Source organism: Panthera pardus, unplaced genomic scaffold, assembly GCF_024362965.1.
Source record: "Panthera pardus isolate Hobbes unplaced genomic scaffold, ASM2436296v1 HiC_scaffold_27, whole genome shotgun sequence".
NCBI lineage: Eukaryota > Metazoa > Chordata > Mammalia > Carnivora > Felidae > Panthera > Panthera pardus.
Window position 1 is genome coordinate 12,783,369 of NW_026526843.1, and position 12,540 is coordinate 12,795,908.

A 12,540-nucleotide genomic window follows, 5' to 3' on the forward strand; every position below is an offset into this window, starting at 1 on the left:
CAAGACCTCTGATCTTAATATCAATGCAAAGAAAAATCCCAGACAGACTGCCAAATAGGTGACTTTAGAGCCCTAACGAAGTAGAGGTTAGTAGCAGCTAGTTAATAATACCAGATTGTACAGGGGTGCCTGGCGGGCTCAGTCGGTGGAGGATGTGAGTTTGAGCCCCGCGTTGGGTGTAGAGATTGCCTAAAAACAAAATCTTTTAAAAAGTGAAACAAAATAGGGGCACCTGGGTGGCTCCGTCAGTTCGGCATCTGACTCTTTCTCGATCTCGGCTCAGGTCACGATTTCACAGTTTGTGGATTTGAGGCCCGCGTCAGGCTCTGCGCTGACGGCACAGAGCCTGCTGGGGATTCCGTCTCTCCCTCTCTCTGCCCCTCCCCTGCTCTCCCTCTTCTCTCAAAAATAAGTAAACGAACTGAAAAAGAAAATAAAAGAATACCAGGTCACGTTAACAATTTTGGACTACCAACCAGGGGCGCCTGGGTGGCTCAACCAGCTGAGCGTCCCAACTTCAGCTCAGATCACGATCTCCCGATGCGTGAGTTCGAGTCCCACATCGGGCTCGTTTCTGTCAGCCTGTCAGTGCAGAGCCCACTTAGGATTCTCCGTCCCCCTCTCTCTGCCCCCTTCCCCACTTGCACTCGCCCCAAAACAAGTATTACCAAAAAAAAAAAAAAAATAATCTTAGATTACCAGGCTGGTTAATATAGCAGAAAGGCGTATGTGTGTGCACATATTTTTTCCTCGGTGTAAACAAGTGATTTGTGAGGATCTTTTCGTATACATTTCGACAAAAGGGAAAAACAAACAAAAGGACGATAAAGTGAAGTGCATTTTTAACTGCTTGAATGGGCTAATCGACAGTCATTTGCCCATTCATTCATTCATTCATTCGATGACATTATTTAGTGACTAGTATTATATATAGCCAGCACCGACATTCACGGGTGAATAAAACATAATCTCTTACTTTCATGTGAGGAGGAGGAGCGGGGAGGGGCAGCGGCAGTCGTGTGGTAACAGTGAGGGGTACGAACTCTAGTTGGTAAACTGGATTCGCTTGCTGGGTCAACCATTCCATATATCCATATGACTTCTGACTTGTTCTTTAATTTCTTTACACATTGGTTCTTTGTGTACGATGAAAAGTATTAATATTGGGTCATACCGTCACGTGTCGATTAAGCGACGTTACGTATGCGGCACACGTGTGTGCTACCTGCCCGTCACAATCCAATAAACTCGTTTTCACGTTATCACCTGTATCGAAATATAGTCCCATTCTGGGCTGCTGGGGATTAGGACTTTGATACGTGAATTTGAGAGGGACACCATCCGTGCCGTAATGGTGAGTGGCCTCAAATCAACAAACGAAAACCTTTCTAACAACTGGAGATGAGAAAAGCTGGCATGGGCTGTCTTAATATGTGGTGGGCTTCCCGTTACTTGAAATAAGCCAGCAAGACCAAGAGCTAGAATTGATGTTGAAAGGGACCCCTTCGAAATCGGGAGAAAGGTTGGGTTCAGTTATATTCCTGCTTCTGTTTCTACCTTGGTAAGTAAGCAGCAATGTGAAATTACCCACGTGCATTTTGCTCTGTTCAGTCATTTCCTTGTACAACCGAACAGCGGACAACCAATACAGCGAAGAAAGCTGGGTAAGTTGCTCAGTATTTGGATATGAGTGATCGGACTCATAGTGCTCTATTTCTGCAGCGATTTATCATTTACGCAAACTTTTTATGCATGTTGTTTTACAATTTCATAATAACGACTATGATGGTAGAGGGATTATTAGCATTTTCTTATTTACAGACCTCGGGATTGACCAGGAAAACTGCCCCAGACCGACTTTTCTTCCTACTATTCATTCAACCCTGGGTCTGTGAGAAAACACAGCAATATATCCTGAGCCACAGGACAAAAGTAATACATCTTTCCCAAGTGTCCATTTTTCTTGATGGTGGTGAGTTAAATCATGATTTTCAGATCAAAATAAACATGGATATACTTTTAAGTGAAAGGCAATCTCTTCTTAAATTTCTAAAATAAAAACGATTTACGGAAGTTTTTTGCTCATGGCAGACTGATGTGGAAAAGTCCCAAGATAGCCCTCGTGTATGGGACCCAAGACTTTTCTATGCCTTCAGGAAGCTGCGATGAGGAAGTTTAAGAAAGTCTGCCATTTGATGCCGTCAGCTTGCTGTAGAGGGACACTGGTCCTACCTGAAGAAGTGATTTTTGTATGCAACTGATCGTCCATCTAATAGAAGCTGCTTATAAAATACGGTTTACTGCACGCGGTCGCTTCATTCCCAGCTAATTAATCCATCAGAGAGAGGCTCCAGTAATAATTACTTTCACTCCTGTCCAATCAACCTGGGCCAGATTTATGCCCGTGACCCTGAGAGAAGACTCTAATCTCAAACGTCTGGATATGTCTATTATAATATCTTCCGGCATGTTTAGAATAGCGATAACAGTTAATGAAGGATATTCTTTTATTTTTAATCTAGCACCAGAAAACACAAATTGAGTTGTGTTGCCAAAAGGGGTTAGGGTTTAATTATATTGAAAAATCTTTTAATTCTCGCAATGAGCCAATTTCACCTTTCTGAAGCGAATATTATTTATTTCTTGGATTCTGAGATCCTGCTTCTAAAACATGGCACTTTGACGGGCGCCCGGGTGGCTCAGTCAGCGGAGCACCCGACTTCAGCTCAGGTCATGATCTAACGGTTCGTGAATTCAAGCCCGGCTTTGGGCTCGCTGCTGACAGTGTGGAGCCTGCTTGGGATTTTCTCTCTCTTTCTGTCTGCCCCTCGCTCACTCGCACTTTGTCTCTCTCAAATAAATAAATAAATAAATAAATAAAATAATTAATTAATTAATTAATTAAAAATAAAAACTAAAACATGGCGACTTGAAGTGGCCGATTAGATGTGACTATTTTGATGCGGCTGAGTGAAAACAGCTATGGTAAGTTGTGGAAACTTTTTTCTCATCAAGTAACATGAGCAATATACACCGTTGGCTCTCCTCTCATCTCTGAGTTTTACCTACGCCAGCGATCTGTGACATCTGGTGAGGGTCATCGATGAGGGAAGATGTAGACAATGAGTGCACATTACTTGCGTGTAAAAGGCGTATTTTCATGTGGCTCTTTTGACTCAGCTGCACTGAAACTCTCCCCCTATCTCATCAGCTACATCCATTTAATCACTTCACTGACCTCTTCCAGAATCTGGATTCAGCCAGGCCTGGCATAGGCCTTTCAGCAGCCTCCCTTCCGAGTCTAGATTGGGTGAAGACTTTGTGAGGGTAAGTTGAGGGGATGGGTGAGTTATTCTCCTCCGGGATTCCCTACATGCTAACGAACTGGCGGATCTTCTAGACCAGTGGGCATCAACCTCCAGTGTCATCAGAATGACCTGGAAGTCTTGGTAACACAAGAGATTCTTGGGTCCTGCTCCAAGAGGTCTTGCGGGACAGTGACAAAGATTAGTTTGCATTTCCAACAAGCTCCTGAGGGATCGTGACGCGGCATGTTCAGAGCCACACCTGGAAGGCAACCAGCCTACAACTAGGCCCGGTCTTCAACCTCGGTGTGGGTACGCACTAAGAACTTCTTAGAAAGAGGCAAGATCTCACTTTTGAGGGTATATAAGCATACTACAATGCAAACTGTACTTAACTTCTCCCCTCTAGTTCGTCAAAAGCCTGTCAGTACCTCTCAGCCCATTTGTAATTAGTGTTCTCGGTCCTACAAAATGCCAGCCCGGAATCTCTGCACGAGATGACCTTTACCTTCTGTCTTGCCTGGCAAGTAAGTCAGCACTCTGCGGAATTGCCTGGTGGGTTTTTTTTTCTTCGAAATCCGCACGCATTTCCTCTTCCCTGGGTCTGACACCAGCCTAGTGAACATCCCGTTCCGAAAATGCTCCTTTCTCACAAGTCGCTCTGGCATTAAGACATTTGTACTCTGTTTTATACTCTCGTTCCCACAGGATCCTGCTTCTGCTTACCTTTTTACTGACAGTCCTGGTTTCTCTGTGCACAGTATTCCCAAGGCCAGACTCTCTTCTCTATTACCCCTCTTCATTTTAGCCACATTGGAGAAGCAATTCTGCGCAATGGTTAAGGGCCGCACTTAAACTGTTTAAAGCACCTACGTTAAATCCTATCCCTCCCGCTTACTAACTGCAGTAGCTTAGACATGTTATTAGATCTCTGACTCAGTGTGTCATATGCAAAATGGGGATAATAATGCCTGACCTCATATGGTTGTTATGAGGTTCGAGGATTAAGTTAATTATTCTTTCTAATTTTTTTAACGTTATTTATTTATTTATTTTTGAGACAGGGAGAGACAGAGCATGAACAGGGGAGGGGCAGAGAGAGGGAGACACAGAATCCGAAACAGGCTCCAGGCTGAGCTGTCAGCACAGAGCCCGACGCGGGGCTCGAACCCACGCACGCGAAACCATGACCTGAGCCGAAGTCAGACACTCAACCGACTGAGCCACCCAGGCGCCCCCAGAAAAGGCAGTTTTATCCTCGATATTGCTTTGAAATTCATTTGTTCATTTTTCTGTTAAAATTAGTATTTTTCTCTCTTCGAGTCTTCAATGGATGGCAGGCTTGTTTCTGCCACTGAGCTCTCCGCCTTTTCGAGGTTGCTCTCAACCTTCCACCCTCAAATCTAAAGACTTCTTCTCTGTCCCCATTTTCCTCCATTGCATCTTTAAACGCTGTGGAACAATCTATCTTGGCACACTCTGTCATGATTCAGATTTATCTTTATAAAATTTACAATATTTCCTCTGCTTAAGTCATTGCTTTCCTCCCCTTTACCAAATTAGCCTGCATCAAACACCAAAGAAACACGCCTGAAAAGCACAACGAAGCCTAATGATAACCCTAGAATCCTAAAGAGTTATCAACGAACACGTACACATAAAGACTACGGAGACTCCTTTGCGTCACACTATACTTCTTTAGAAAGGAGGGTCTAAGTATCTGGTAAAAGATCAGAGGAGGGGATCTCAACGCCAGGGATCAGGCTTCATCTACTTTTTGTGCTACTCGGGCCCCAAACTTGTACACTTCACAGATCCACAAACAAGTCCTAGTTAATTGGGCCTACCCTCCTTAAAAGGAAATTTTGTAACCATGGTTTTTTATAATGTTTATTTTTGGGAGACAGTGCAAGCGTGGGAAGGGCAGAGACAGAGAGGGACAGAGGATCTGAGGCGGGCCCTGCGCCGACAGCAGTGAGCCAGATATGGGGCTCGAAGTCACGAACCATGAGATCATGACCTGAGCCGAGATCAAACGCTCCAATGAGCCACCCAGGCACCCCTCACAACCATGTTTTAGTACTGGAGCATGATCTTGGGGATCCCACCACTCCAGACCCACCCTAATTGCCACATTCAAGTATCTGTTCTCTCCTCTTCCAGAAAGGTGCTCTGATAAATAAGCTTTTCTCGGTTTTATTGACACCTAAGGAGGTACCTGCCTGATCTGCCCCTTCATTGGGCTCAGGCATATTTCTGTCATTTCATAAAATGGTAATCTGCTGGAATATTTTCAACAAGTTCTGTCCTACAACATGATTCTCAGTGGAAGAACAGTAGCCCATGGTATCAGGGCGTCAAATTTATTTAGAGAACCCCATCATTTTGACACTTCTATTTCCTGTATCTTCATAGTATTCACAAATACACTGTACTACTTATGTATCTCTGCCTATAAATCTTTACATTTATAATATGCTCTTTCCTTAGAAGGAATTCTTAGAAGAAAACTTGATGGTTCACATAATATGCATATTTCAAGGCATCTCATACATACTTCCCTCCAAATAGATCGTGTCAATTTGTGCCTTGTGCAGATATAAACAATAAAACCAGGAGAATATCTGATAAAAGAGTGTTCCTGGGGGGCGCCTGGGGGGCTCAGTCTGTTGAGCATTGGCTTCAGCCCAGGTCACGATCTCACAGTGTGTGAGTTTGAGCCCCATGTCTGGATCTCTGCTGTCAGCACAGAGCCCGCTTCAGATTCTCTTCCCTGCCCCCCCGTGCCCCTTCGCTGCTCACTCTCTCAGATAGATAGATACATACATAGATAATTAATAAACTAATTAACGTATTCCTGAGAAATAGAACCTGACACCACAAGGCAAGCACATGTCGGGTGTATACGAGGAATGGAAAGGTGGGCAGTGGGGCTTGAAGTGAGTGAGTGCCAGGGAAGTGGTAGGAAATGAAGTCCCAAAGGGAGCAGGGCCAGATGGTGGGGTGGCCTTGAAGGACAACTTGGGAACTTTGCCTTCGACTCTGAATAAGATGCAGTGCCAATGGAATGTTTTGAGCAGAAAATACACATGGCGTGACATGTTTTAGCAGATTACTCAGGCAGCTGTGTTGAGAAGTGACAATAGTAATAGCAGAGAAAAGACAGGAGACGGCAGTGACTTAGAACAGAGTGCTGGCAGGAGTCAGAGACCTCACGCTTGAAATATATTTTGAGGGTAAAACTGACATGAGTTGTTAATTGACTGAATATGTGGTGCTAAAGACAAGAGTCAGGGGGCGCCTGGGTGGAAGAAAGACAAGAGTCAGGGGGTGCCTGGGTGGCTCAGTCAGTGAAGCATCTGACTCTTGGGTTTCTGCTCAGGTCACGATCTCCCATTTTGGGATTTCGAGCCCCACATCAGGCTCTGCGCTGACAGCGTGGAGCCTGCTTGGGATTCTCTCTCTTTCCCTCTCTCTCTGCCCCTCCTCCACTTGCTCTGTCTCTCTCAAAATGAATAAACTTAAAAACAAAGAAAAAGAAAAAAATGACAGAGTCAGGACTAACTAAGCATCTTCGTCTGATCAGCTGAAATAAAGGCGTTGTCATTGAACAGATTAGGAAAACTGGAGGAGGAAGTTTTTTGAGATGGAAATTGGGACCAGCTCAAGTCCCAGTCAGAAGGGCCCAGAAAATACCACACCTGGATGGGCTAAGAGCTGCATCAACAAGCTAATTAACTATGTTAAAAGGGGTGGAATGCAGAATACTCTGTTTTATTTTCCCAATATATCAGCCACATTATCCCTTGTGTATTTACCTGCAATCTGCATGCTATCTTAACTGGAATGGTACTGAAAGTGTAACTTCAGGTAAATCATTTAATCCGAAACTCCACTGCCATGTCCATGGCCATGAAGACATTATTTAATTGCAAGGATTCAATGAAATGATGGATGAAAGGGGACCAGCACGGTATGTGGCATGCAGTTAAATTTCAAAGAATGCTGGTTCCTTTAGACCCCCGCCAAATCATAAATCCCTTGAGAATAGAAACTTGGCCTCCATGGTCCTAACAGCACACTGTATGTTACCTTATATATAGTAGATGAATAGTATTTACTTCTTTAAATAGGTTAAGTACTTAATAAGCACTGTTTTTAATTTTTTTTTTAATCTTTTATTTTTGAAAGAGAGAGAGAGAGAGACAGAGCATGAGCAGGGGAAGGGCAGAGGGAGAGGGAGACACAGAATTCAAAGCAGGCTCCAGGCTCTGAGCTGTCAGCACAGAGCCCGACGTGGGGCTCAAACCCAAGAACCATGAGATCATGACCTAAGCCGAAGTAGGATGCTTAACCAACTGAGCCACTCTTTTTTTGAAAAGAGAGAGACAGAGTGTGAGCAGGGGAGGGGCAGAGGGAGAGGGAGACACAGAATTCAAAGCAGGGTCCAGGTTCTGAGCTGTCCGCACAGAGCCCGACGCGGGGTTCGAACTCGCGAGCTGTGAGATCACCACCTGAGCCAAAGTCAGATGCCTAACCGACGGAGCCCCCCGGGTGTTCCAATTAGCACTTGTTTTTAACGGCCATCACTGGTATTCCCGAATCATATGTATGTCAGGTAAGCTCAGTTACATATATAATTCTTTGTACTTAACATTGATATCATTTCTCTGTAGCCAAGAGGTAATTTTTGGTAAAGTCTATTTTGCTGACAACTGCTTTCCTGGTCTCTAATTTTTATTTTGAACTTTCAGTACAATGCTTTGGCATATATCATATTCTTTTAAGTTTTTTTTTTTTTAATGTTTTATTTATTCTTGAGAGAGAGAGACAGAGAGACAGACAGAGAGAGACAGAGCATGAGCAGGTGAGAAGCAGAGAGAGGGAGACAGAATGGGAAGCAGGCTCCAGGCTCTGAGCTGTCGGCACAGAGCCCGATGCGGGGCTCGAACTCACGAACTGTGAGATCGTGACGTGAGTGGAAGTTGGACACTTAACCGACCGAGCCACCCACGTGCCCCTGGCACGTATCATTTTCTACCTACCCTATCGAATTCCTCTACCGCAGCCAAGGGACTCGCTGCCCTCTCTTCACCAGGCCCAGGAAGAACGAATTCAAGTCTGTTTGTCCCGGGAAGGAGGGAACAGGGGGTAGCTGTGTCTGGGAAGGCTGCGCTGTCCTCACAGCGGCCATCGCATGGGGGGCGCAGGGCCTCGAGCCGCTCCCTGGGAGGCTAGTGGCCTCCCCTGTCCGTTCTGTCTCTGAGGGCCGGCCGCTGGGACTGCCCTGCGATATTCGGCTGTGACACGCCGACCTGGGGGTTCCGGGAGGGCTGGACCACGGGAACTCCCCTCCTCTGTCACCCACAGAGGAGAAGCAGCTCGGGGTTCTTCATGAACTCTCCAAATCTCTCCAGATAATTGCCTGCCTCTTACTTTACATTGCCTGGGAGAGTCAGAAGAAATGGATTTTCTTCAGACTGGATGCACTCCAGATAATAAGGTTCGTGTTCTTCACATCGTGAGTCTAAGTCGCCGGGGTACACAGCCTTCAAGCCACGGCGCCACGGGGAAACGTGGTCCGCACACAGCTCAGGTTAGGCTCGCTGATTAAGGTCGAAACACCCCCGGCGGGGGCACTTTTCTCTTGTTTACCATTTCAGCGACTGCGCCCAATCACAAGGAGACTGACTGACCAAATTCAGACAGGGTGTCATGGAAATATTTCCACACAAATTAGTATTTATCTTCTCTTTCAAGGTCCGCAGGGCAGGAAATTCCCAAACCTTTAGCAATTTCTGCCAGAATTAAGTGAACTGCGCTATCGAGAAATGCTTCTTTATTTCCAACCTCACTCCCTCAGTTTGGGGCTTGTTGTTTTTTGTTCTCTTCTCTTTTGACTGCATAAATCTCTATTCTGCAAAGGCTTTTAAAACTCCACGCTAAATTAATTCCACTGGCAACTTAGGTGGACAACTGTGCTAAAAAAAGAAAAAAGATGCTTAGTGCTTTCTCTAAGCAAATCATCTCCATTTTGGGTTGTTTTTTTTTTTTTAACGTTCATTAAATACGTCAAGTAAAAATCTGGAAAAAAAATGACTTTTGTGCATTCTTCAGCCAGTTACAAATCTCAATTTAAATTGCAACTGCTTCTATGTTATTGGAAGTAGCGAAGTGAACGTTAAACCTATTTAGATATTTATTTAGATCTTCCCTCCTTCTAGAAAGGCTGCGAGGTGGCTAGAAATTTAGGCTGTTACTACTCAGTGCTCAATCCAGACAAAGTCGGCATGTCGTGTAATCGCATGGGGATTAAATGAAGCAAATTGAATATAAAAATCACGTAATTTAGTGTAACCTGAAAAAATTACAATGAAACATACAGAAAATAAACAATTAGCAAAGCAAAATAATACACATGGCGCCAGTCACCAGACATCCAAGCGGAAGAACTTAAGCGCAGTAGGTCACAATGAAATTAGATAATAAAGCAGATACCAAGATGCTCATGGCTTGTCCCGGTTTTGTGCATACTTATAAAATTATAAGTGACTACGGTTTAAGGCATTTGCAATTTAGTGTTAAGTGTGTGTGTTTTTTTTATATATATATATACATAATTTTGGTCAACCTTTAAGTCAGTCTGTGTGGCCTTGTAACGATAGAAATCTAAATTGCCTGGTTTAAATGATCACCTAGGGAATGTGAAGTTCATGGAAATGAGCAGGGTGCCATTCATTAGCATGTCAACGATGCTTCTTCAACAGGATGCCATTAAATTATTGTGGTGATAATTGAGACACTAAAAAGAGACAGATGCTGGGCCTGTAGTTCCTAAGATCTTATAACCCATTAGCAATTAAATTTCAATGAGCTAACATAACTTCACTCTCACTAAATTAACAACTGGGAATATTCTTTCTGAAGCTTTTTCCAGGCGGGTTTTTGCCAGATTTTAAAAAGCAAAATGGAGGGACGCCTGGGTGGCTCAAGTCAGCTGAGCGTCTGACTTTGGCTCAGGTCATGATCTTGGGGATCAGGAGTTCAAGTCCCGCATTCCTGCATCGGGATTTGCGCTGACGGAGGGGATCCTGCTTGGGATTCTAGGTGTCCCTCCCTCTCTGCCCCCCCCCCCCAACTCGCACTCTGTCAAAAATAAACAAACATTAAAAACATTTTAAAAGCAAAATGGAACTCCATTAAGGTGTAGGAGACAGAGCGTCCAGGTATCGGACACCAGAGTGTCCGGCTGTCGGAACCGGAACTTGGGTGGCAGCCCAATTACATCAGAGCGATCGGATGGATCCTGAGGTCGTGAAGAAGAAGAACGTACACTCACAAGGTCAGTTCCTTCAGGGAAGGCATGTTAAGTGCCCGATGTGCAACAGAGGAAGATCATTACCAGTAGAGCAAAGGGGGGCATCATTTAAGCTTGTAAGCGGATGGGCAAAGTCAGATTCTGATGGGTTCAGAAAATCAAGCCCTAGAAAACACCGGAACGAAAAGCACCCTGTCGAAAAGAAAGTGACAGTGTATAAGGAGCAAGATCCAATTTCAGCAGTTTTGGTACAGGAACTTGGAAAAGGCAGCACAGTGGTGTGGGAAGAATCTGAATTCTAGAATCATATAGACATTAGATTACATCCTAGTTCTATCCCTTACTTACAGGATACCTTGGCGGGTTATGTAATTTATCAGGTGCCAAATTTTCTGCGTGCCGTTATGGGCTCAACTGTGTCTTCCCAAACTTCCTATGTTCAAGTCCTAACTTCCAGGATCTCAGAATGTGACTATTTGGAGATAGGGCCTCTAAGGAGATAATTCATGAAAATGAGGTCACTAGAGGGGCATCTGCCCAATATGACTGGTTTCTTTATACAAAAAAACAGATTAGGACACAGAAAGACACGAGAAGAACATCCGAAGATAGTTGGAAGAAGAAAGCAATTTACAGGCCAAGGAGGGAGGCCTTGGAAGAAACCCACCCTGCCAGCACCCTGATCTTGGACTTTTAGCCTCCTGAATGGTGAGGCAATGCATTTGTCTTGTCTAAAGCACCCAGGCTGTGCTACTTTGTTACGGCAGCCTTGGAAAACTCATACTGACACATGTGCCCAAGTCTAATAACACCAATACTTGCCCAACATGTTCACCTTCCTGGGAAAGCACTTCGGCAAGTAGCAAAATATTACACTGCAGTTACTTATTCTTACCTTTGTTTCTTTTAGACTGGTTGCTCCCGCAAGATGTCAAGTCTGTTATGTGTCCTGAACCCCCAGTGTTTCATACGAGTCCTGGACACAGACAGTAGTGTTCCAAATAGGCTGTGCAAGGAAGGTTGGGAGAAAGGGAGAAAGGGAGGGGGACCCATGCCAGAGGAACTTAGAGAACAACTAATTAAAAGTCGAACCCAGATAGAGTCTGAGCGGAAAGCTGAAGGCATTAACAAGAATGACCATGATGAATATACTGAGGCAATCTTTACCAAAGTAGATGTTCTAATATGCTTCATGTTCAGGGCCAGAATCAGGCAAGGAGACAGTCAGCTCATCTGCCTGTAACAGTGGTGTACAGATGTGAGGATCCAGGCAAGTCCTAAACACCTCCAACAGTATATACTTTACCATCTAATAACATTGTGAAATACTCAAGAGCCTCAACATGAAGTTTCACTGTGTTTCAAGCGATGACGGTGCATTGAGGACATTAGATGATGGGTTTTGATGTAAAGAGAGCATCTTGTCGGGGCGCCTGGGTGGCTCAGTCAGATAAGCGTTGACTCAATCTCAGCTCAGGTCATGAGCTCACAGTTCAGGAGTTCAAGCCCCACGTCAGGGTCTGCACTAAGAAGGCAGAACCTGCTTGGGATTCTCTGTCCCTCTCTCTCTCTCTCTCTCTGCCCCTCCCCTGCTTGTGCTCTCTCTTTCTCTCTCTCTGTCAAAATAAATATATAAACACTTAAAAAAGGAGAAAGCATCTTCACCGAGGACACCAGGTACAGAGACTGATTCAATGCAACAAACATTTACTGAGCACCTTGTACGAGGCCCTCTGCTCAGTTATGAGGAAATAGAAAGGTGACTAAGACCCAGTTCCTGGTCCCAAGAGCTTGTAAAACTGCTATTTTGGAAATGATTCCTATTTTCTCATCCAAATAAGCAAAATATCAGCAAATACACACCTGTGTTTATATAGTTATGTAAAAATAAATAGCAGCACAGCTAGGCTGGAAAAT

The 12,540-nt window shown here is 44.4% G+C and overlaps 1 non-coding gene across 1 annotated transcript; it reads right to left on the reverse strand.

Moving 5' to 3' along the window:
* Window positions 1-4,454: 4,454 nt before the first annotated feature.
* Window positions 4,455-4,538, reverse strand: TRNAR-UCG (transfer RNA arginine (anticodon UCG)). Its single transcript has one exon. It is a non-coding gene; the product is annotated as a tRNA-Arg (tRNA).
* Between the last annotated feature and the right edge of the window lie 8,002 nt (window positions 4,539-12,540).